The 23,928-nt window shown below is 41.6% G+C and overlaps 1 protein-coding gene across 11 annotated transcripts in view; it reads right to left on the reverse strand.

Annotated features, from left to right (window-relative positions):
* The window catches only part of SELENOP (selenoprotein P), a 129,574-nt gene that overhangs the window by 51,275 nt on the left and 54,371 nt on the right, over window positions 1-23,928 (reverse strand). The window contains exon 1 of one of the 11 annotated variants that reach the window (XM_089908818.1): window positions 21,803-21,888. The exons of 8 other annotated variants lie outside the window; for them this stretch is intronic. The gene's annotated coding sequence lies outside the window, so the exon portion shown is untranslated. Of the gene's footprint in view, window positions 1-21,802; window positions 21,889-23,928 lie in introns of those variants that run through there. 2 more of the 11 variants (XM_089908824.1, XM_089908821.1) reach the window with 2 other exon arrangements.

The raw sequence follows: 23,928 nt of genomic DNA on the forward strand, positions 1-23,928 counted from the left end.
TATAATTATAAAACCCTGCTGATTTATTTAGTATTCTCTTGAAATCAGACCTTGAGTTAAACACTTGGTGCAAGGAGTTTATCTGAGAGGTGATGCCAGAAAGCAGGAACCAGTGATCTGGGAGAGTGAGACAGAGAAGGAGGGAGAGTTCAGGTAAGGGTGCATTATCTGTCTCCCTGTCTCTGTCTCTCCGTCTCTCTCCCCTCCCCTCTTTTCTCTCTCCTCTTTTAGATCACTCTACAACCGATGGCCATGTGAGTGAGCTTGGAAGAGGAGTCTCCAATCCCAGTCAAGTTTTCAAGAGCTGCAGCTCCAGCTGACAGCTTGACTGCAACCTCATGACAGACCCTGGGCCAGAACTACCCAGCTAAGCCACTCAAAGGTTCCTGAGATTCAGACACTGTGTGAGATAATAAATTTGTTGTTTTAAGCTGCTAAATTCTGAGGTAATTTGTATTGCAGCAATAGATAACTAAGACAGTGTTAGTATTAAGTAGAATATTAAGTAGTAATCAAATATCCGATTTTCAAAGAATACTTGATGACATGAAAAAGTGATAAGTACATATTAGGTGGAAGCAGCAGGAAGCAGAACCTGTGTAGTGTAGTGTGCAGTGTGCTGCATAAATGTGGTTTTTGTGTGATTAGCCCATGTCCATCCCCTCCTTCTTCCACTAACAGAATTTCCCTTTCTCATAGGAAAACAACTCCACGTGTTTCAAGCGGTGCTGACTCCAAACCACGTAGGCCAAACAAGTGAATCAGACCAAATTTAAGTTCCTCATTCCCTTGACACCTGAACTTTTTCTTCCTGGAGTCGTTAAGGGAGAGAAGGGCCTTAACTTCCAAAAAAATTAAAGATGGCAAAGGTAGCAGATGCCCTGGATTGAGTAGTTCTCCAAGTCAGAAGCAACCTTACAAGTTTCAGGAGCCAGTAAACTCTTTTTGCTTAACTGGGATTGGGGTTCTGTTGTAATATACAATATTAGCCCAAATTTTTATAAAAATAAATAAAATTACTTGCAAACAGAGAAAGTGGTAGAATCTACAAAATCAATGAACTTGCTGCACCAGAATTTCTAAAACACAGATTCTCAGGCTTCACACCTGGGAACTTCGACTCAGTAGTTCTGGATTAGAGACCAGAAGTGTGGATTCTTAACAAGCTCTCCGTATAATAACGATCAGCAAACAACAGTGGAAACAACTGAGCCTACAAGACTAGATTATAGTGAATATTTCTTTTCCTCTACACGTATTTTCCAATTTTATAATGAACAAGTATTATTTGTGTAACGAGTACATTTCTTAAAAGGACAACTGTAACTTAATAATGTTTAATTTTTGACCTGAAACTTTTATTGTGAGGAATCACATACCCCACTGGTTAATAGATCAGCAGACATAAAATACTCAGACATGTATTCATTGTGATAGTAAACATTTTCTTGTCTCTGATAAAGAGTACGGTCCAGCTATTGGGGCAAAGTATACAGAAGGGAGAGAGAATCCAGCTCCCCAGGGCCTTTCTTATCTCTCAAAACGCGGATGAGGGTCACACCAGATCAGGGGAGTCTTGAATCTCCTCCCACTCAGGCTTCTATTTCCTGCTAATGCCAGAAGCACATCATTAATATCCTAACTCCAGCCCCTTCCCTACAAGACAAAGAAACTTCCCCATGACTGTCACACAGACTTACTATCCGTCCTGGTCAGATTTCTTCTTTTTAACAACCCACAAGAATTCTGCTGCTGCCCAAGGGACTTCTTGCTAAGGGCTGACCAAGGCAGCAGACCTAACCAACGCCCATCTCCACGATGTTTAAATCTGTGTTTTGTCTACATGTTGATTTTAAAAACTGAAAACAAATAAGGAACACTTATATTGTTATGTCTATGTAATATTGATCACTACAGGGCCAAGCAATGTCCTGGGATTGCAATTCCTTCTCTCATGTCCAAATGATCCTGAAGTTTAGATCTAATGGCTTCTCCCTTCTTACAGGCTATTCATTCCTCAAAAATCATCAGCATTTTTGTTTGTTTGTTTGCTTCAAATCTGGACCTTGGCTTTAGGATGTGGATTTTTTTTTTTCCCCCACAGAGTTTCTAAACACTCTCTTGGTTGATCCAGAGTTTCAGTCTCCCTTATATCCCACATATTCTGCCTGCATGCTTCTCATATCCATTTCCTTCTAGGACATCCGCAAATAACTTCTCCAGAAATAGTGCATAAGAAAAATGTCTGAGCCACTGAATGTCTGAAAAGTCTTCGTTTTTGTTGACAATGATTCATATTTTGTCTGGCTATAAAAGTATAACTTCGAAATAATTTTACCACTAGTTTTCTCTTGAATGGGAGGACTGAATAAAATTTCTGTGTATATATAGCAGAGTTTATCCATTAACAAGATTTTAGAAGGAAGGATGAAAAACATAACTGATTACTCAGCCATAGAAAGGAACGAAATTGGGTCATTTGTAGAGATGTGGATGGACCTAGAGACTGTCATGCAATGTGAAGTTAAGTCAGAGAAAGACAAATGTCGTATATTAATGCATATATGTGGAATCTAGAAAAATGGTACAGATGAACCGGTTTGCAAGGCAGAAATAAAGACACAGAGGTAGAGAACAAATGTATGGACACCAAGGGGGGAAAGCAGGGCAGGGGGATGAATTGGGAGATGGGATGGACATATATACACTACTGATACTATGTATAAAATAGATAACTCATGAGAACCTAACGGTATAGCACAAGGAACTCTACTCAATGCTCTGTGGTGACCTAAATGAGAATGAAATCCAAAAATGAGGGGATATATGTATACATATAGCTGATTCACTTTGCTGTACAGTAGAAACTAACACAATATTGTAAAGCAATTATATTCCAATAAAAATTTTAAAAAAAGAAAAAGAAGAAAAACATAACTGAAAAGCATTGACACACATGTTAGTAGCCCCCAGTTTTCCTTGCATGCTCAAATTCTTTAGGGAAAAAACCTCTCAGTTTTTATTCAGGACGTAAATTACAGCTACCTGCTCTCAAATGGAGACATAAGAGAGGGAATGGGAAGCCAGTGGGCACAGGCTTTTATAGGCAGACTTTTAAGTAAACACTGTGCTTCAGCACCCCCTTCTCTACCTGCTAACAAGGTCACAACTTTGGGGGGTTTGCCATGGCAGAAAACTCCCTCTTTCACTGCATTTTCCCACCTTGGGTTGCAAATTCCTCCTCTCTTATCTTTCCCAACTTGCAATAGTAATTGAAATATCTCATCTATTGATACCTCCATTCCATTATCTTTACTTTTTTTTTTTTACATATGCTTGTTGCTTATCTATTTTTTTTAATTAATTAATTAATTTATTTATTTACAGCTGCGTTGGGTCTTCATTGCTGGGCACGGGCTTTCTCTAGTTGCGGCGAGCGGGGGCTACTCTTCGTTGTGGTGCACGGGTTTCTCATTGCGGCGGCTTCTCTTGTTGTGGAGCACGGGCTCTAGACATGTGGGCTTCACTAGTTGTGGCACGTGGGCTCAGTAGTTGTGACTCACGGGCTCTAGAGTGCAGACTCAGTAGTTGTGGTGCACAGGCTTAGTTGCTCCACAGCATGTGGGATCTTCCAGGACCAGGGCTTGAACCCGTGTCCCCTGCATTGGCAGGTGGATTCTTAACCACTGCACCACCAGGGAAGTCCCTTTACTTTTATTTATTTGATTTTTAAATTATTTGTTGGCTATTAGTTTAATGAAGCAATGAAAAGACACAAACATATATCCTCAGTTTGCCATCTTGAATAAGAATCTGCCTTCTTTAGGAAGAGCTTTTAAGGTTGGCAAGAAATGAAGCAACTACTGTATAGACTCTAGTGACACATCTTTTAATCAAGGGCAAAACTCACATGATTTGGAGCAAAGATGAGACATCCTTTTTAAGATGAAGATGGAGATGAAGACCAGCGATTAGCTAATATCTAGGCTTATACATATCTACTCAAGAGGTATTAGACAGTTCCAGCTATCTTGGTCTATCTGAGAGCCTGGGGCCTCCCAATTTCAGCTTGGATGACCAACCAGCCATCACACTGACCTCTTTGACTCCTTTAATAAGGAAGAGGGGGAGTTTAAAATATTTGAGGATTTTCTCTACAGTTTATAAATTATTTCTATTAAAAAATAAACGTTATCAGCTTTAAAAAGACAGTTATAACTATAAGATGTTTTAGATAAGCTTCATGGAAATCACAAAGGGAAAACCTGTAGTATTTGAACAAAAGATGGAGAAAGGAATAAAAGCATACCACCAGAAAAACAAATCAAATCACAAAGGAAGACAGCAAGAGAGGAAGAAACAAAAGAACTATCAAATAGTCAGAAAATAATTAATAAAATGACAATAGTAAGTCTTAACCTATCAACAATTACTTTAAATGCAAATGGATTAAATTCTCCAGCCAAAAGAATAGAATGGCTGAATGGATTTTAAAAACAAGGCCCAACTATATGTGCCTATAAGGGACTGACTTTAGCTTTAAGGACACACATAGGCTGAAAGCAAAGAAATGGATAAAGATATTCTACACAAACGGTAACCAGAAGAGAGGAGGGGTGGCTATACTTATAGCAGACAAAATAGACTTTAAGTCAAAAACTGTCACAGGAGACAAAGAAGGTCATTATATAATGATAAACGGGTCAATTCATCAAGAGGGCATAACAATCGTAACTGTATATGTACCCAACATAGGAGCACCTAAATGTATGAAGCAAATATTAACAGAAATGAAGAGAGAAATACACAGCAATACAATAATAGTAAGGAACTTCAATACCCCACTTTCAACAATGGATAGATCATCCGGACAGAGAATCAATAAGGCAACAGTGGACTTGAACAACACTACAGACCGAATGGACCTGACAGACACATAAAGAACATTTTACCCAACAGCAGCAGAACGCACATTCTTCTCAAGTGCAACACAGTACATTCTCTAAGCTAGATCATATGTGTTAGGCCACAAAACAAGTCTTAACAAATTTAAGATTGAAATCATATCAAGTATCTTCTCTCACCACCATGCTGAGAAACTAGAAATCAATCACAGGAGGAAAATTGGAGAATTCACAAATTTGTGAAAATGAAACAACATACTCCTGCACAACATATGGATCAAAGAAGACATCAAAAGAAAAGCAAAAAAATATCGAGACAAACAAAAATGGAAGCACAACACATGAAAACTCATGGAATGCAGCAAAAGCAGTTTTCTAAAAGACAAGTTTATAGCAATGGAAAACAGAATGAATGTTCCTCAAAAAATTAAAAATAGAACTATTATATGATCCAGCAATCCCACTTCTAGGAATTTATGTAAAGAAATTCAGATTAGGATGTTGAAGAGACACATACACTCCCATGTTCATTGCAGCATTATTCCAAATAACCAAGATATGGATATAACCTAAATGTCCATCAACAGATGAATAAAGAAAATGTGGTATATATTCTATATATGTGGAACATTATTCAGCCTTAAAAAAAAAAAAAGAAAAAAGAAATCCTGCCATCTGTGACAACATGGATGGACGTGGACGACATTATGTTAAGTGAAACAAGCCAGACACAGAAAGACAAATGCTCTATGATCTCACTTACTTGTGGAGTCCAAAATAGTCAAATTCATAGAACCAGAGAGTAAAATGGTGGTTGCGGGGGAGGGGGGGTGGGAGGGGGGGGAATGAGGAGGTGATGGTCAAAGGGTACAGAGTTCCAGTTATATGAGATAAATAAGTTCTTGAGACCTACTAAACAGCATAGTACCTACAGCTAACAATACTATATGGTATGCTTAAAATTTGCTAAGAAGGTAAATCTTAAATTATTCTCACCCCACAAAATAATGATGATGATAATAATAATAAAGAGGGCGAGGGCTTCCCTGGTGGCGCAGTGGTTGAGAGTCCGCCTGCCGATGCAGGGGACACGGGTTCGTGCCCCGGTTCGGGAAGATCCCACATGCTGCAGAGCAGCTGGGCCCGTGAGCCATGGCTGCTGAGCCTGCGCGTCCGGAGCCTGTGCTCTGCAACGGGAGAGGCCACAACAGTGAGAGGCCTGTGTACCGCAAAAAAAAAAAAAAAAAAGAGGGCGAGAGAAAACTTTGGGAAGTGATACATATGTTTATAGACTTGATGGTGATGGTTCCACAAATGTACACTTATCCCCAAACACATCAAGTTGTATATATTAAATATGTTTGGAGTTTTACATGTTAATCATACCTTAATAAAAAATGTTAATACATAAATAGGTAATAAACAAGAGTTTTTTGGGGATTCATCTGTTATGGTTACTGGATCGTCTAAAACAAAGGGGATGACTCTAGCCCTGAGGAAGGAGGGTGCAGGGGGTTACATTCCTAAATGAAGTTTTAAAGAGACCTCTGTCTTCAAAAGTCCACCCACTGCTCCCTGCTTCTATGAGCATGTCCAGATTTTAATAATTCTTAACTCGGCATTCTATTCAGTTAAATCATTCTGGATAAAACCAAATGAAGTCCTACTGACTTTGTTTTAGAAAGAAAACTATAACCCCACAAACTGATCTGGGAATAATTCTAGAACTCTAGATAGGAAGCATTTAAGTGTAATTTGTCCTGATGAGATTATCACATCTTAGAGTTGAATTTCCCTCTCATTTTGATGCCTAAGTTTAAACTTCTTTGGCTGTAATACAGAGTGGTGAACATTAAACACTGTTTACTCATTCAGTATTTTTAGATCACATATACCGAGTGATAATTTCTGATTTTATGCATATGTATCTTATATTCACAAATCAGAGGAAGCTACTTCATGGCTCCATTGTTAGGCAAATTAGTGAAGTATTAGAAGAACATTCCCTTTTCCCAAAATTTTCTTTAATATTTTAATTTGAAAGTAAAGTTTAAAGTTATATATGGAAAATAAAACAAAAAATTCTAAAATACGACATCTGAACTATTAATGGATGCTGCAGATTTTATAGAAAATGCGGATTATAACATTTACATTGTAGGGTTGTTGTAACCTTTAGAATAATTATAGACGTAAACATGCTTCTTCAGTCGTAAAGTGCGACACAAATGGAGAACATTACTGTTAACTGCAGTGATTGGGCTTCTATGGAAGGAAAATTTTTGTAAATGACTGCAGTGTAGCAAGCATCACTGGGTTCAGATGGAGGTAAGAAAGCAAGGGAGAGGCTGAGCAGATAGGCAGCACCCCTAGTTTTAGAGATAAAACCCATTTACCACTCACTTTTCCCTGGTCTACTCACCTTTGCAAGTAAAACTCATGAAACTCAAAGCCAATGGGATGGGAAACCACAATCAAGTATCAGAACGGCTTCCACTGATTTAATCCATTTCTTGGAGGGGTCAGTCAGGTGCAGGGGTGAAGCACAGGCTACCTATTAATATACAGTAAGAGCCTTCAACAGACTGTTCTCACAAAGGCCAGTTAAGGCTGTGGGCAATGTAAAGACAAAAGCAAATTAAAAGTAAGAGGCTTACAATGAGGTATCTCCTCACACCGGTCAGAATGGCCATCATCAAAAAATCTACAAACAGTAAATGCTGGAGAGGGTGTGGAGAAAAGGGAACCCTCCTGCACTCTTAGTGGGAATGTAAATTGACACAGCCACTATGGAGACCAGTATGGAGGTTCCTTAAAAATCTAAAAGTAGAACTACCATATGACCCAGCAATCCCACTACTGGGCATATACCCTGAGAAAACCATAATTCAAAAAGAGTCATGTACCACAATGTTCATTGCAGCTCTATTTACAATAGCCAGGTCATGGAAGCAACCTAAGTGTCCATCAACAGATGAATGGATAAAGAAGATGCGGCACATACAATGCAATATTACTCAGCCATAAAAAAGAATGAAAACGCCATTTGCAGCAATATGGATGGACCTAAGTGAAGTAAGTCAGACAAAGAAAGACAAATATATGATATCATTTACAGGTGAAATCTTAAAAAGTGATACAAATTGACTTATTTACAAAACAGAAATAGACTCACAGATATAGAAAACAAACCTACAGTTACCAAAGGGGGTGGAGAGGAGATAAATTAGGAGATTGGGATTAACATATACACACTACTATATATAAAAATAGGTAAATGACAAGGACCTACTGTATAGCACAGGGAACTACACTCAATATCTTGTAATAACCTATAATGGAAAAGAATATAAAAAAGAATATATATGTGTGTATATATATATACACATATATGTATATATATATACATATATATATATAAACTGAATCACTTTGCTGTACACTTGAAACCAACACGACATTGTAAATTAACTATACTTCAATTAAAAAAATAACAAGAAGCTTAATTCTCCCAGTTGAAAAGAAGAGAAGAGACATCTTCTCCTTCCCTTCTCTTAGAACATGTACTTTAGAAAACTTATCATTGTAAGTTCTTCCTCTGTCTCTTTGTAATGTGTACAAATTTTTAAAAGCTAAATAAGCCTCTTGTCAGTTTTCCGACCCAGGAATGTCTTTCTCAAGGACCTCTTGGAAATGGAAACATCAAGAAAGATAGGGCCCCCGTCCCTGTGAGAGGCTAGGAGCCCAACTTGAGTGGGTGCCTTGCTTTAAATTGTAAAACTTCATGTCATAAAGTTTGTTTCTCCTTTAGGTAAAGCCAGTTAGCTAACACAGATGGTCATCCCAATTACCAGGTAAATTTAGGATGAACTGTGTGTGGCAAATGGTGTTAATTCCTCTTTCTGAGAACTAGTGTTATTTTTTTTTAATTTAACATCTTTATTGGAGTATAACTGCTTTACAATGTTGGGTTAGTTTCTGCTGTATAACAAAGTGAATCAGGACTAGTTACTGTTTACCTAGAAAACATTTATGTAACAGGTTGTATCCACTTGACTATATAAGAGGGTAAGATTTCCTTCTGTCTTGGCAATCTCTTAGTGGATTGCCTGGGATGCTCACTGAATTCTGGTTTAATGCTTATTCAATAATAAAACTGTTTTCTTTCTCTTCTACCTTTGTGGAGAGGTTTTCTAGCTTGAGAGAAGATTTTGTTTTTAATTACATTTCCTCAACAGCAATTATGTCTGTACACATGAGCAGTAATTACTTAGCCTGCCTCAGAAAATCATATAACACAAGATAGCCAGAGGCAGAAAGTGATCTGGAGAGAATTCAAATGGTGGCATGAGTCTCACAGAGCCACATTAACAAGCTGTAACTGTTATCATGTAGCCATCATGTTATATGATTGTGTTTTCCTCTATCAGATTTCTGTGAAATTTAGGGATAAGGGGCAGGAGATTAAAATGTTTCAGGTAAGTGGGCTGTGGACAATTCATGAAGACCAGAGGGCAGGAGGTTTTTTTTTAAAGTTACAAATTCTGGGTTGTTCAAGGGGATGGGTTAAATTATAAAAAAACATTTATTTTAGAAACATTTTGAAAATAGAAAAGTGTCTACTACTCATGGAAAACTGTTGTTAACATTTAGATGCATATCTTTTCAGTCTTTTGTCCTTGCATAGTTTTGAGCTTGTTTTTGTTTTGTTTTTGTTGTATAGTTGTCATCAGACTGTGTGTACAAGTATATACCTTGCTCTTCATTTTTCTTAACTAAACATTGACATGGGTCTTGTTTCATGTTTCCAAAACTTCATTGTACCTGCTTGAAAATCAACTGAGTGAATGTAGTAATAATTTATTTAACCATTCCCCCATTGGGAACACTCGAGTTATTTTTAATTCTGGTATTTTTCAATACCAGAAATTAAACTGGAAAGAAAATCTGCATGCAGAAAGCTAAATCTTAGAATATATTTACAGAAGTCAGGTGCTTTCACCAGCAATTTTCATTCTTTTCTAGTAAAAGGAATGAGTTTAGTATGTTTCTTGTAGTCACGATTTACTCATAAGGGAATGATCATGCATTTCTTGGGTACTGTTCTCCGGGTTCACAAAGCTGGTTCTTCACAAATTTGACTTACTAGTGTGACATCTGGCGTTTTGATTTGATTTAACAATTCATTCCAGGGAAATCTTAAAATTTGCTGTCTCCAGTGGATGTCAGCAAAGCGCTAAAGCAGCCTCTCCAACCCTCCAGTGCATGCAAATCACGAGGGAATCCTGATAAAATGCAAATTCTAATTCAGTAGGTCCAAGTGTCTAACCAGCTGCCAAATGATGCCTGTGTTGGTGATCATGGCTCTAAAGTGGTCCTGCTACCTTGCCTGCTGCATACTGGGATCACCGGGGAGGCTTAGGAATTTTTAAAGCTCCCCTGGATGATTCTAATGTGCAGCCAAGGTTGAGAACCACAGCTCTACTCACACCACAACAGCAAAATGTATACATCACAGAGCTCCAGCCTGATAAGCAAGCGAGACTTTACTGTCTTGTCCTCCCCAAAATTTCATTTGGTAGGTGAAGAAACTTAGCCCAAAGATGATAACACACTTGATCAAGGTCATACCATGGGTTTAGTTTAGTACAATGTCCACTAAAACATAAGATAACTGGGATATTCTATTCTCATCCGTATGCTTTAATCACACTCTCTAACGGGATTCTTATGGCTAGTACCTCAGCTGAGGTCAGTCCATGTTAATTGACTTTTCTTGTGGAATGGAGATGTAGAGGGTGTGCTTGAGACTCTCCTCCTTCACAAACAGGGCAGAGAAGGTAAAGAGAGAGAGAGAGAATAACTCCAGTAGATCCTCCCTTGTTAACCCCATCTTGAGAAGGAAGCACGTGGATGTGTCCTTTGCCCTTGAACTCTCACCCAGAACACGGCCCCACTACCTGTAATAGTCCATAGATCTCAAAAACGACACACCAGCTGCTTAGATTGTTACACCAATAACTGGGGGGGGGGGGGGACACATGTGGAGCTCCTGAAGGCTGCATGACCAGGCCAACCAATTAGAAGTTCACAGTGAAACTTCAGGACAAAATGGGGATCTGAAGACCAGCCCAATCTGCCCAGCAGAGTTGTTATGCTGGACCCAGTCAATGGGCTCCATTGCTTCTATCCAAGCTAAGTTCTCAGGCAAAAGTCAGTCCCTTCTGAGTGCCCCTGCTGGGAGCAGGGAGCAAGCTCTGTCCTCCAAGCCCTGTATCTTTGCTCTTAAAAATGAATTCTGAAAGCAGAACCATTCTGCAGTATCTCTCAACATTAGCAAGCGAAGATGCCTCTTTAGGCCCTTCATCCCCCTCCAAGTGCTACTTCATTTCTCAGCTCAGTAGAGTTGTCTATACTTGTATCTTCATTTCTTTACTTCTCATTGTGGTTTCAACCCACACTGATTAAGTGTTCACCCCTACCACTTCCCTGAACTTGATCTTGTCCACAAACCAGTGGTCTCGGTCTTAATTGACCTATTGAAGCATTGCTGAAGCAGATAATCACCCCCCTTCTCTTGAAAACTCTTCAGATATGACCCCTCCTCCTTCTTCCAACATCTCAGCGCTCAGCCTTCAGCTCTCTTACGTATATGCTTTTCTCCCCTTGGATCGTCTCACTCACATCCAGGACTTTAAATGCATCTAGACACTCAAGAATCTCAAATCCACACCTTTATCCCCGGTCTCTCCCCTAAATTCCCAGGCCATATCTCTAGCTGTCTATGTTTGGTGAGCGCCTCACCCTCATCAGCCCTCCCTCCAGCCTTCCTCATTTCAATAAACATTCCCCTGCTTTGTCAGACTCAAAATATAGGAGACTCTTTCTCCCTTTCCGCCCACATCCAATTCATCAAATTGGATTCAAACTTCCAAACCCACCACCTTTCACCACTTCCATTGCCACCATCTAGACCAAAGCAACCACCACTGTCCACCTACATCACTGCGACAGTCCTACACCTGGACTCTCTGATTCCTTTTTCACTCCTCAATGGTCAGGTCTCCAGAGAGCAGCCAGAATGCTCTTCCTAAAACATAAATCAGATCTGTCTCACCCCTGCTTCGATGGCCTCTCATAATACTTTAAATAAACCCCAAACACCTTATCACATCCGATAAGGTCTAAAACGTCTGGCTCTTGCCTATTTCTCCAGCTGCAACTCCTTTCATTCTCCGCCTCATTCCCTTCAGTTTGGCCAAACTATCCTGCTTGCTTTTCCTAGAACGAGCCAAGGGACTTCCCTGGTGGAGCAGTGGTTAAGAATCCACCTGCCGATGCAGGGGACACAGGTTCGAGACCTGGTCCAGGAAGATCCCACATGCCGCGGAGCAACTAAGCCCCTGTGCCACAACTACTGAGCCTGCGCTCTAGAGCCTGCGAACCACAACTACTGAAGCCCACATGCCACAACTACTGAAGACCGCGTGCCTACAGCCCATGCTCTGCAACAAGAGAAGCCACTGCAATGAGAAGCCTGTGCACCACAACAAAGAGTAGCCCCCGTTCACTGCAACTAGAAAAAGCCCGTGCGCAGCAATGAAGACCCAAAGCACTCAAAAATAAATAAGTAAATAAATTAAAAACAAAAAAAAATGGCCAAAAAAAAAAAGAACGAGCCAAGCTGATTCTTGTGTTGGTTGGCCTTTCTGTCTGGAACATCCTTCTCCCTAGACATTCACAGGTTTCATAGTCTCCCACGGTCCCAATCTGCTCAAATGTCACCTTCCCAAAGAGACTGTCCCTAACTCCTCTCTTAAATCACCACCCACTCTTGTCTCCTTACTCTCCATCCCACTTAATGTTTTTATATTCCTTCTTACGTATATAATATGTCAGGAAAAGTATTTATTTATTGCTCTTTCTCCATTACTAGAATGCAAGCTCCATGAGGGCACAGAGATATTGAATTATGAAATTCTATATGCCCAGCACCTAGAAGTGGGCCTGGCACCTAGTATGTGCTCAGTAAGTGTGAGGTGAATGAATGTATGGAGGGTAGGTGACTGACTGGAAGACAGTCAGCAGGTGAAGGTGGGGACTTGGAAGGTAGGTCCCACGAGAAATGAACTCCCAGGCGACAAGTCTCCATCTCAGGAACTGACCTCCCCCTCTGATTTTCAGACATATTATGTCCTTTTACTGAAATTTCACTTGGGGATTTCCAGTGACATGTGCATTAAACCAGTCTGAAAAACGGCCGAAAGCCAAGATTTCACATACCGTTTTCAGAGAAAAACAGGAAGTAGAAGCAGCAGTCAGGCGACCAGCTCAGTAGCAAAGGGCATGCAGGAAAGGGGACCTGGTATGTTTCAATTTGAGTTCATCCACGGACTTAACAAAGCAAAGCAATCTGCACCGGAAACTAGCAACTGATCACAAAGGGAAAACAAAAGCCCACTCAACACGGAGGGACTGTCCCAGAGAGTAATAAATAAAAACAAACCCAAGTCTAATTTTTTTAATTTTGGTTTCAATTTTTAAACTTACATTAATATTTTAAGTAGTAAGGCTGACGACTCTGGGCATCCACATTATATGCTGTTGTATGTTATCCACGTGGGGGGTAAGTCAGATTGTTACTGAGAGAAATATGAGGGCACAGAATGGTGTCTCCGCTGCTGAACAGTCACAGGTGACATGCTGGCTGCTGTCAATGAGGATGCAAGAGACAGGCCTGCCATCAGAGTGTCTCTGCACAGCCAAGGTGTGAACTAACCCGAATGGAGACCAGACCGTTAGGAGGCACTGACGTGACTCCCGATGCTGGATCGGACGCCCCACCTCCAGCTCCAGTGACCCCTCCTCACCACGTCCCCTGCCTCTCCCTGCCAGGAACCTCTGCCTTCTGATGTAATATCTAGCCCGTACCTTCCTTCCAATTACCCGGACTTCTTCAATGCCATGATTCCCCACACAAAGGCACAAAAGTCTCTGCTGATTTTTCTAATAAGATGTCTCTTCCATAAAGTAATGAATACCTCCTGGTCTAGATCTGGGCTGCCCAATATAGTAACCACTAGCCACACGTGGCTATTTAAATCTGACTTAAATAGATTTAAAGCGTAGTTCCTGTCGGGGAGTTCCCTGGCAGTCCAGTGGTTAGGACTCAGCACTTTCACTGAGGGGGCCCAGGTTCAATCCCTTGTCGGGGAACTAAGATCTCGCTAGCTGCGTGGCACGGCCAAAAAATAATATTAAAATAAATTTTAAATATATAGTTTCTCTGTCACACTACCCACATTTCAAGTCCTCACTCTCCATGTATGGCTGGTGGCTACTGTCCTGCACAGACACAGAATATCTCCACCATCTCAGAAAATTACATTCGACAGCCCTGGTCTGGATTAAATGGCAGTAAATGTATGGAGTAAAAAGGACAAAAAAAATGTTATTTAAAAAATGTTATTCTGCTACAGTGAGGGATTAAAAAGAACTGAAGGCATTATCCTGAAGAATGCCAGAATTTAAGGAGTAGACCAGAAACCCGACATTAGTGAATGACAAAGGATAGCTACTGGGGCAGAAAGAAAAGCATGACAATGTGATATCACAGACACTAGGGAAAAGAAGACATTTCCAGAAAGAGAGAGAGTGCTCAATAGTTCCCATGCATGTTGTTGTCAAGCAAGATAATGATTGAAAAGTAGACGCTGGACACAGTGACTAGGAAAGGATTTTGGTGGCATTGGAAATAGAACTTTCTGAGAAGTTTGGGGAGGCGGGTGTAAGCCAGACTGCAATGGGCAGAAATGTGACTAGGAAAGGGAGAAAAAAGATGAGGGCAAATATAGACAACTATTTTTAAAAACTGGTTATGAATTACAGGAGAAATGGGAAAGTCAGAGGGTGATATGCAGTCCAGGGCAATTTTTTAAGCAAAGAATGCAAGTATGTTACAAGTTAATGGGAGAACTCTGCTTCTAAGCAGAGCATGGTAAATCTTGCAGGCCAATGTTTCCACCATAAGAATCGGAAAAAGCTGGAAATATAAAAATATTTGCAGGGGATTCACAGAACTGTAGAATCGAAAAAAACTACATGAGCTAAAATTCCAGGGAAAAAAGAAGTGTTCTGAGATGCGCTTACAAGTGTCAGCCACAACCCTCAAAACACACACACACTCACACCCCACAGGGAAATTTATCAATTCCAGGTGGAGCAAACAGACTCAATCTTGGCTCAGGCCGAGGGCCTCTGCAGGGAAAATAGGAGGACTAAAATGACAAATGGAAAATTTCATGTGCCTCAAATACATAGGCTTTTCTTTCGAGGTGACAGTTGCCAAGTTCTGGGGCTGAACGAGAGGTTGGGGAGTTGGCCAGAAAGCTTCTAAAGGGCAGAATGACTTATGCCATTTAGGCAACGAGACTCATGAGCAGGGAAGCCCATTCTCAAGCCCATGGCTACTCTCCCCCTCAGGACATCTGACAGGAGCTGCACAGAGCAGGGGGCGCTGGAGCAGGGGTGGGAACTTCTGAAGAACAGACCTGGGCCTCCCTCAGTCTTTAGGGCTGCAAATGGAGACGAGCATGGCTCTTAATGTAAAGGACAGAATGGCCTCTTCTGAGAAAATGGGGCACAGACTGCAACCCAGCTTCAATTTTCCTCAAACCCTGATAAGCTCTCATTCCCTCTGCCTAAGAGAGGAGAAGGGGAACCCTCTCTGGTGGAGGCTCTACTTACCTTTTTTTTTTCCGTGCTATTTGGTACACAATCAACTGATACGTAATAAGGCAAGAAAATATCTATAATTAAGTGGAAAAAAACAGGTAATAGAACTAAACCCACAGATGACCTAGATATTGATGTTAATAGAAAAAAGGAAAACAGTAAAATCAATATATATCATATTAAACAAATAAGTCCAGTTTGTTTTCATCCCTAGTGTAATCACTAAAAATATATAAATAACGTACGTAATAACCAATATACAATATAATATATAACCAATAATCTGTAATAACCAAAATATAATATATAGCCAATAAGTCAATAAAGAAAATGGAAAATTTTAAATATTTGGATATTCCAAAGGAAGATAAGAAATGAAGAGAAATGGAACATAAAGCCTATGGGCCAAATAGAAAACAAACAGTAAGCTGGTAGATATAAACCCAATTATATCAAATTATGTCAGTTCATCACCAAGGCCTGAATATTTTATGTGCTATATACGCCTGTGGCTTCTTCTCTACTCCCACCACTAATGCCCAAATTCAAATCTGCATAACCAGTCACCTAGATGATTTCGATAAGCCCCTAACAACTGTCCATGTTCTCCTATGGCCTCTTCCAATACACCCTCCTTAGAAACACCACCATAACTTTTCTGATGTGAATGTGACCATGTCCCCCTTCTGCTTAAAATGTTTCCGTGGTTCCCATCAACGAAAGGAAGACATCACAAATTGAAGATTCCCTGAATATTCTGCCTTTCTGGAAAAAATAAAAGGGTCCAAGAATACTTGTGTTGAATTATTCTGTGACAACCATTTCCCAAAGAATTGTGCCTTTAGAGCAGGGGGTTTCCAGTTTGCTCTTCCCCATTAGTCCCCATTTCCTGCCTAGCTCCAGAGCCAAGTATCAGTTGCTTTGTAGCATCACCCTCATACAGTTTCTTAGGGCCTATGAATGAGGGGAGAAATATTGCTCTGGATTTCTGTTCCTAATAAAAGTGATAAAGAGAGAGACAGGGCAGTGTGTTTTGAGAACAAAGGGAAGTGAACCTATTCCTTCAAAGACCCCTTCCTGCAGGTGTAATGTGTAAACTGTCAGCCTGTTTTCCTCCTTGGAAACACTGTCTGCCTGCCCCTATGGGCACGGCTCCTTAATAGAGCACACATGGCTCTTAGCAACTGGACTTCCACCTCAGTCCCCATCTTTGTCCTCTGCCACTCCCAGCCTGGGTCCTTATGCTCCCTAAAATGATGAACTTATCATAGGAGGTCACCTACCCATCCACGTTGCTCTGTTACTTTGTGCCTTTCCCACACTGTTCTCCTTAATTAAATGATAATCAGTTCAGATGTCATCTGCTCCGAGAATCTTCCTTGAGTGTTCTCCCTGAAGCTGGGTCCTTCTCCATCTTCCCCAACATCTATTTAATGTCTTTGTCTTTATATTTAGCAGAATATACTGTAATCGCCTTTGTGTTTTCTTCCCTGCTGGTTTATGAGTGCCTTGATATGTCTTGTCTTTGTAGCTCCAAGGCCCAGAACAGGGAAGGACACTTAATCTTCTAATAAGTGTTGTTGAAATGACATGAAAAGAAATCATTTGTACTCAAAATGTTTTGTCCCTGTTTCACCCCACCACAAAACCTAAAGATTTTGAAAGTAGATACTGTCTTAATAACACTTTACTAATTAGTATACTTTGTCCCCTGCATCGGCCACTGCGCCACCAGGGAAGCCATAATTAGTGTACTTTTAATTGGAAACATTTCCCAAAGTTTTCTTATACCAGTTATCTCGTAACGTACACTTGCTATGTATCCACCATCCTTACTCAAGGCATTAGGAATCCGGCCTGGTCCAATGGCTCCACCTGGTGGCAACATCGAGGAACTGTCCGACTGCCTTGAAAGCAGCCACAGAACTGGGGAATGTTACTTGATTTAACTCTTGCCTTCCTCTTCTAGGAAACCATGATCAGCTGCCTTGAAGAAGAATCTGTGGCAAGTTGGACCTGAACCTCTCCTTACAGGCAAAAAGTGAGGACATTTTTTTTCCCAAGGAAGAAAAGGGAATCCCCATATTGTGGTTTGGGAGCTGGATATATTAGGAAGGTGTGAGTGGATCTTAAGTGGGAAAAATTTTAAGACACAAACTTAAGCATTTTCTTAGATGCCCTCAACTACCCTCCTTTCTCCTCCTTGGTTGGCGTGCCACTTTGGGTCTTGGGTGAAACACAAGCCCACCAAGTATGGAATCTAACATCCTGAAAAGCCTGGAAGACTGGGACGAAACAACCCCAGTGCAAGAGAGTTAGCTTCCTGAAAGGGAAAATTTGACCAATGAGAAATGGAGACATCATTCTTTCTTCGGCAGACCATCCAAGGTGTTGTTTCTCCCCACAGTCCAGCCGGAGAAGTCCTAAGCCAAGTCCCCCAACCTGCTGGGTCATCTGCTGTGTGTCTTCCCCACTCCTGGTGAAGGCAGAGGCAGCAATGATAACAACCCATCACCTTGCTTACTGTCTTCCCTTTCCTCTCTTTCTTTCTTCCCTCATAATCACCAGAGCTTGCACAACCCAAATGAACTGTTGGCATCTTAATTCTTGCTTCAGCCTCTACTTTCTAGGGAACCCAGGTTACGACAGTCAGTGTGTTTCTTAACTCTCTGTATCCCTCTCTTTAAATCTGTAACAGCTTTTTTCTTTTACGTTGATATTTACTAAAGAAATTCCATTATAATTTCCTGTGAAATACTCCACATTCTTCATTTGGCTAATTGCATTCCCAGTGTGCCACTTTCTAAATCAGTAGTTAGATCTGAAGTTGGATTCGACTCAGGTTTGAGTTTGAGTTTTTTGGCAAGACTCCCTAATAAATCGTGCTGCATACACCTATTGTATTACTTCAAGAGGTACATGTTGTCCGGTTGTCCCCTTTGGGTAAAGTTAAAATTGATTAGCGGTTTCAGGCCAACCCATTTATTCCAAAGTTCCCCATTAGACTTCCACCTAATGGCTTTAGGAGCTGTTGATTGATATTATCTAGATCCGTTATTGAAAATTACAAAATGGCAATATTGTAATTTTAACATTCCACCTTTACTAGTTGGACTTCTTATAAAAGAAGGAACACGTCCTTATCACTATATGTTTACCCTGAAATTTGGCTTGTGAAGAAAAATCAGGACAAACATTTATTTACCAGTTTCCTAATAATTATTTGGTGTGTTTAAAAACTTCCAATTTTGTGCAATGAGTTATTTTGTAATATCATTATGAATTTTCACATATTCGGTATGTTTCAACCCATTGGCAGGTAGATAAAGAGGAATCAGCGGGGGATATTGAATTGAAGAGCCATCAGAAAGGTCAGGGAAAGCTGGTATACAAATGTTCAGCCAACTGAAAATATTTCAAGGAGGAAAAAGTAAACAGCTGGGTCAAATGCTACAGAGAGGCCAAGTTAAGATGAGAACTTGAAGTTGGTAATCATGAATTTAAAGGCTGGTAATCATGAATTTAAAGTTAGGTCAGTGAGCATGGTGGTGTGTTTTTCTTCAGGCATTTTTGGCTGTGAAGATACAGGCATGATTAGAGAGATGAACTTAACCAGGGTCGTGGTTTCACCAAGTACAAGATGGTAAAGGGGCAAAGATGTTGAGGGTTTATGCAAGAGTGCAGATATAATAAACATGGAATTTAAGTCGGGTAAAGAGAAGACATGAGGGGAGAAATTAAAAAGGTGTAGAATTAAGAAATTAAAGGCCCTGTTGGGGTCGAAACTGTAGGAGTTCAGGTACTTGAGAAAAACAAGCTGGAAAAACAGAAGGAGATGGCCAGAGGGTGAGATGTTTAAAAGTAAGAGTATGGAAGCGTTGAAGTTATCGAGAGTCTTAGAAACAGCCAAAGGTATGACTGATACACAATTATGAGAGAAGAGGATGTCAAGGAACAGACCAGGTAGATTAGTTTCCAGTTGCTGCTGTGACAAAAAAATACCACAAACTTCGTGGCTTAAAACAACACGAATTTATCACCTTACGGTTCTAGAGATCAGAAGTCTTAAATCCAGGTGTCAATAGGGCTGCATTTCTCCTGGAGGCTCTAGGGGAGAACCCGTTTATTTGTTTTTTCCAGTTTCTAGAGGTCACCTGCATTCCTTAGCTCATGACCACTTCCCCCATTTTCAAGGCCAACAGCAAGCATCTTCAGATCTCTCTGATCCTTTCAACGTCCTCTTATAAGGACTCTTGTGATTACGTTGAGCCTATCAGATAATCCAGGATGTTCTATTCTCAAGATCCTTAATATAATCATATGTACAAAGTCCCTTTTTGCCATGTAAGGTAACATTCACAGGCCCTGAGGATCAGTACATGGACATCTTTGGAGGTCATTATTCTGTCTACCACACAGGGTGTCACAGCTCATGACACATTAATACAGGTAAGACTGCTACACCAGTACTTGTGGAGATAATTCTCTCTCCTGCCCTCTTCCCAAAAGATACTGCCTGGATCTAGAATTCTAAATGAAATAAGTTTTATTAATATGGTCTCTGAAATTTCATTTCTGTCAGTACAATCATATATATTTTAAACTATTGATATGGAAAGCTTTTAGACTAGTGAATGTAACTTTTTAAAAAAACATTTAATTGAGGTATGATTGACATACAAAAACCAACACATATTTAATATATGCAACTTGATCAGTTTGGAGGTAAGTGTACATTGGTAAAACCACAATCTATGCCACAAATATATCACCTCCAAAAGTTTCCTCTCACTCCCTTATTTTTTGCATGTGACAAGGACACAAAGTAAGATCTTGCTTAGCAAAAATTTAAGTATAAACCAGTATTGTTAACTACAAGCACGAGGGAGGACCGGAAGCAGGGATAAGAGAGAAAGGAAAGCGGAAGACACGGGGGCTTCTCAGGGTCACCCTGAGCTTTGCATTTTACTCTAAAACCACTCCCTTCCCCATCAGGGCATTCTAGTTCCTTCCCTCTTTCTCTCTCCCCAGCACCTCTTTTACAGACGCATCTTTTGAAATCCTCCTTCATATACAATCTTAGCTCCAAAGACTCCAGCCAAAGGCGCATCAAGATTTTGTGGAGCAGAAAGCTTATATAACGGTGGGGGGGGGTCCTTTAAGAAAGACAGGGGGAAATAGTCTCAATTTTGCAAATTTTACACTCCCTAAAAGCTAAAGTCTCATTAGCTTCAAGGTGAACCTTCCTCACACTCCAACCTATGAATGTTAAAGGATCTGAATGTTCCTTTCCCGCGGCATCCTTTTCGGGGGAGGATGGAAAACGCCAAGAAGGGCGACCCGAGAAAGGAACATGCACTGGAAGAGAATAAAGGAGACGGTGGAGAGGGAAGAAGGTGAATATTCCAACCTCTCGAAGAGCTTAATTTCTTCCGAAAGCCGCTCCCACGAGGAGCTGCCCCTTTCTAGGTAAGCTTCTGCCCTCCGGCTTCACCCGCTCACCCTAGCTCAGGCCCGCCGGTGCTCCGACGCTCGCTGTCCACTAGGTGGCCCCTCGTGGCCGCCAATCCGCGGCGACTTTCGTGAACAGCGCGGAGCCCACCCCGTCCCCACCCTCGCCCCCCGCACCCTGAGCCAGCGCAGCCCCCGGGCGGCCCCAAAGCGACAGGAACCCTCACTCTCTTCCTGCGGCGCTGCTAATGCTTCCGTGGGCCCCTGGAGGAGAGAGGCCAGCGGCTCCAGCCATCTGGGTGGGTGGTAAACGGAAGCCGAGGGACCGGGGACGGACGAAGAGCGGGAGAAACCAGGAGACGCGCTGCGCTGGGGCGTCAAGTGCGCAGGGGCCGGAGCCGCTGAGACCCAGCCCGCTCTGCGACCCGCGCGCCCTGGGCGTGCCCAATCCTGAGCGCGGCCCGGCCACCTCCCGGTTCCAGCTGCTCGTGGCTAAAGCCCTCTGAGAGGAGGAACTTTTCCGGCCCTTATAGGCCTCTTAGCGTCGGGCCCCCCCCCCCACCGACCCCGAGGCTTCCTGCTCCAGTTTCGGGCAGCCCACCCCGCGCCCCAGCCCCCGTCCTGCATGCCTTCCCCGCCACCCCGGGAGCATGGAGGGCGCCATCCGCCTCCCAGTTACCCGCTGCGGATCCCGGTCTCCCCCCTGTACCCACCGAGAACTCGTGGAGGCTGTGGAAGAGACTGCACCTCATCCTTCCGAGGCCGGCGAGGAGAAAGCATCACCCCAACAACCAAGGTGCAGAAGCGAAAGGAGGCAGCGGCACAGGCCGGCGCAGGAGCGGCCGCCCGGGCCCCACGCCCACGCCCGCCCCCTCTCCAGCGCGGAAGGCGCGGTTACAGCAACACAGCCTTAGATTAAGGGTTGGACTCCTAGGTCGGTTCGCTGACCAAAGAAAGAATCATTATTGAATGTGCCTGAGTCCCTACAGGTGGTATCATTTAATCCTCACTAGGAAGAAATTTATGATCCATGTGTATCAAGTAAGAAAACCTGCTAGGAGAGGTTAGATTATTTTAATTTACCCAAAGTCCTACAGCTGGTGAGAGGCAGAGTTGGAATTTGCAGGACTATTTCCAGAAGTTATTTGTTATATTTAATGCATATTAATCCCTGTGGTAACCCTTTTTAGTATTACAAAAATAATATGTACTCATTGTGAAAAACATGGAAAATGAAAACAGACTAACGAAAAAAGTAAATGACCTATAATTTCAACAGGTACTAACACCACTGTTGGTTGACATTTTCATATATTTGTCTCATATATATGAATATTTGTGGAAATGCATGTAATACATACATATTTTAAAATTAAGCTCATTCTCTATATTTTGTACCATTAGCACTTAACATTAAAGGGTCAGTTTTGATATTTTTCTAGGAATCTTTTATTTCAAATCTACTGACAGTAAATTTATTTCAAAGTTAAAAACAGCTGAGGGCTTCCCTGGTGGCGCAGTGGTTGGGAGGCCACCTGCTGATGCGGGGGGCGCGGGTTCGTGCCCGGGTCCGGGAGGATCACACATGCCGTGGGGCGGCTGGGCCCGTGAGCCATGGCTGCTGAGCCTGTGCGTCCGGAGCCTGTGCTCCGCAGCGGGAGAGGCCACAACAGTGAGAGACCCGCGTACCGCAAAAAAAAAAAAAAAAAAAACAGTTGAGACAGACACAAATTCAGTATTCTTTAAAATGTTGATAAGAATAGTCAATGAAAACTGCTCAGTAAGCTAAAGGATTAAAAGAAGCAAGTAAATATGGTAAATTGGCTTCCAGCAAGCTATTTAGCAGATTCATTATTTAATGATTTGCCTTTCATTATGCAAATTGAGCTAGAAGAAAAGAATAAGTAGAAGATGGATACTTTTAAATGAGTGTTTTTCAGCTATATAAAGGAGTACTGGAGACAAATCTTGGACAGTGTAACCCACATTTTGATTTTTAATTTTCTACTTTTGGTTTTCCCTATGAAAGCAACTCCAGGAATTGCAACTAGTAAGAATGATTCCATAATGGAATGGCCCAATTACCCCCTCAATTCCATCAATTCTGCCATTTTTAAATCAATGTCACCAGAGAGCAATGTCAACACCCACCATGACAGCCCACAAAAACAGTGGAGTAAGTCCAAGAAGAATTCAGGGCTGTGGCTGAAGGGGATCACCCAGCTTGGGGTAATAATGCAGTGCCCACTGGCCCAGAAGATTCCTGGGATAGGGCTAATGACGCCTGAGGCTCTGCCTCCTCAACTGCAGAATTCCAAGCCTGGTTTCTACAGGAAAAGCACAGCTGTGCCATAGCTTTGGCTCCAGGCCTAAAGAAGCAGTGTGTCTGGGCTAAGAGATAAAATGAAGTTTGTTCCAGGCCTCTTAAAGTGTCAGAAATCAAAAAAGGGCAGAATGGTGGGAAATTAGACCATCCTAGATGATATTTTTCAAAGTTGAATTGACTGTAGTATGGGCTGGAACAGAAGCAGAGTTGGAAAAATCTTCAGTAGAGGGCCTGGTAAAAAGAAAGGTCATTTGGGCGCAGTTATTCACAGCTTCTAATCATGCTATAAAGTCTGCTCCAGACTATTCATGGTGTCTACTTCTCATGGCATCTCTTCCAGGTAGCACTTGTCTGATTTTTTGCACAAAGTTCAGTTCACAGTACTAGTTAATGCTGGGGCAAGAGTGGAATTCAAGTCTCCAAGCAGCCTTATTCTAGGAAGAGGGAGCAACCTGGTACTTAGGTTGGGCAGTGGGGAGAGGTAAGAGAAAGGCAGGTGGAAAAACACTAACC

This window comes from Delphinapterus leucas, chromosome 3 (genome assembly GCF_059928025.1).
Source record: "Delphinapterus leucas isolate spDelLeu-1000000601 "Yukka" chromosome 3, BTC_Dleu_Yukka2, whole genome shotgun sequence".
Lineage (NCBI taxonomy): Eukaryota > Metazoa > Chordata > Mammalia > Artiodactyla > Monodontidae > Delphinapterus > Delphinapterus leucas.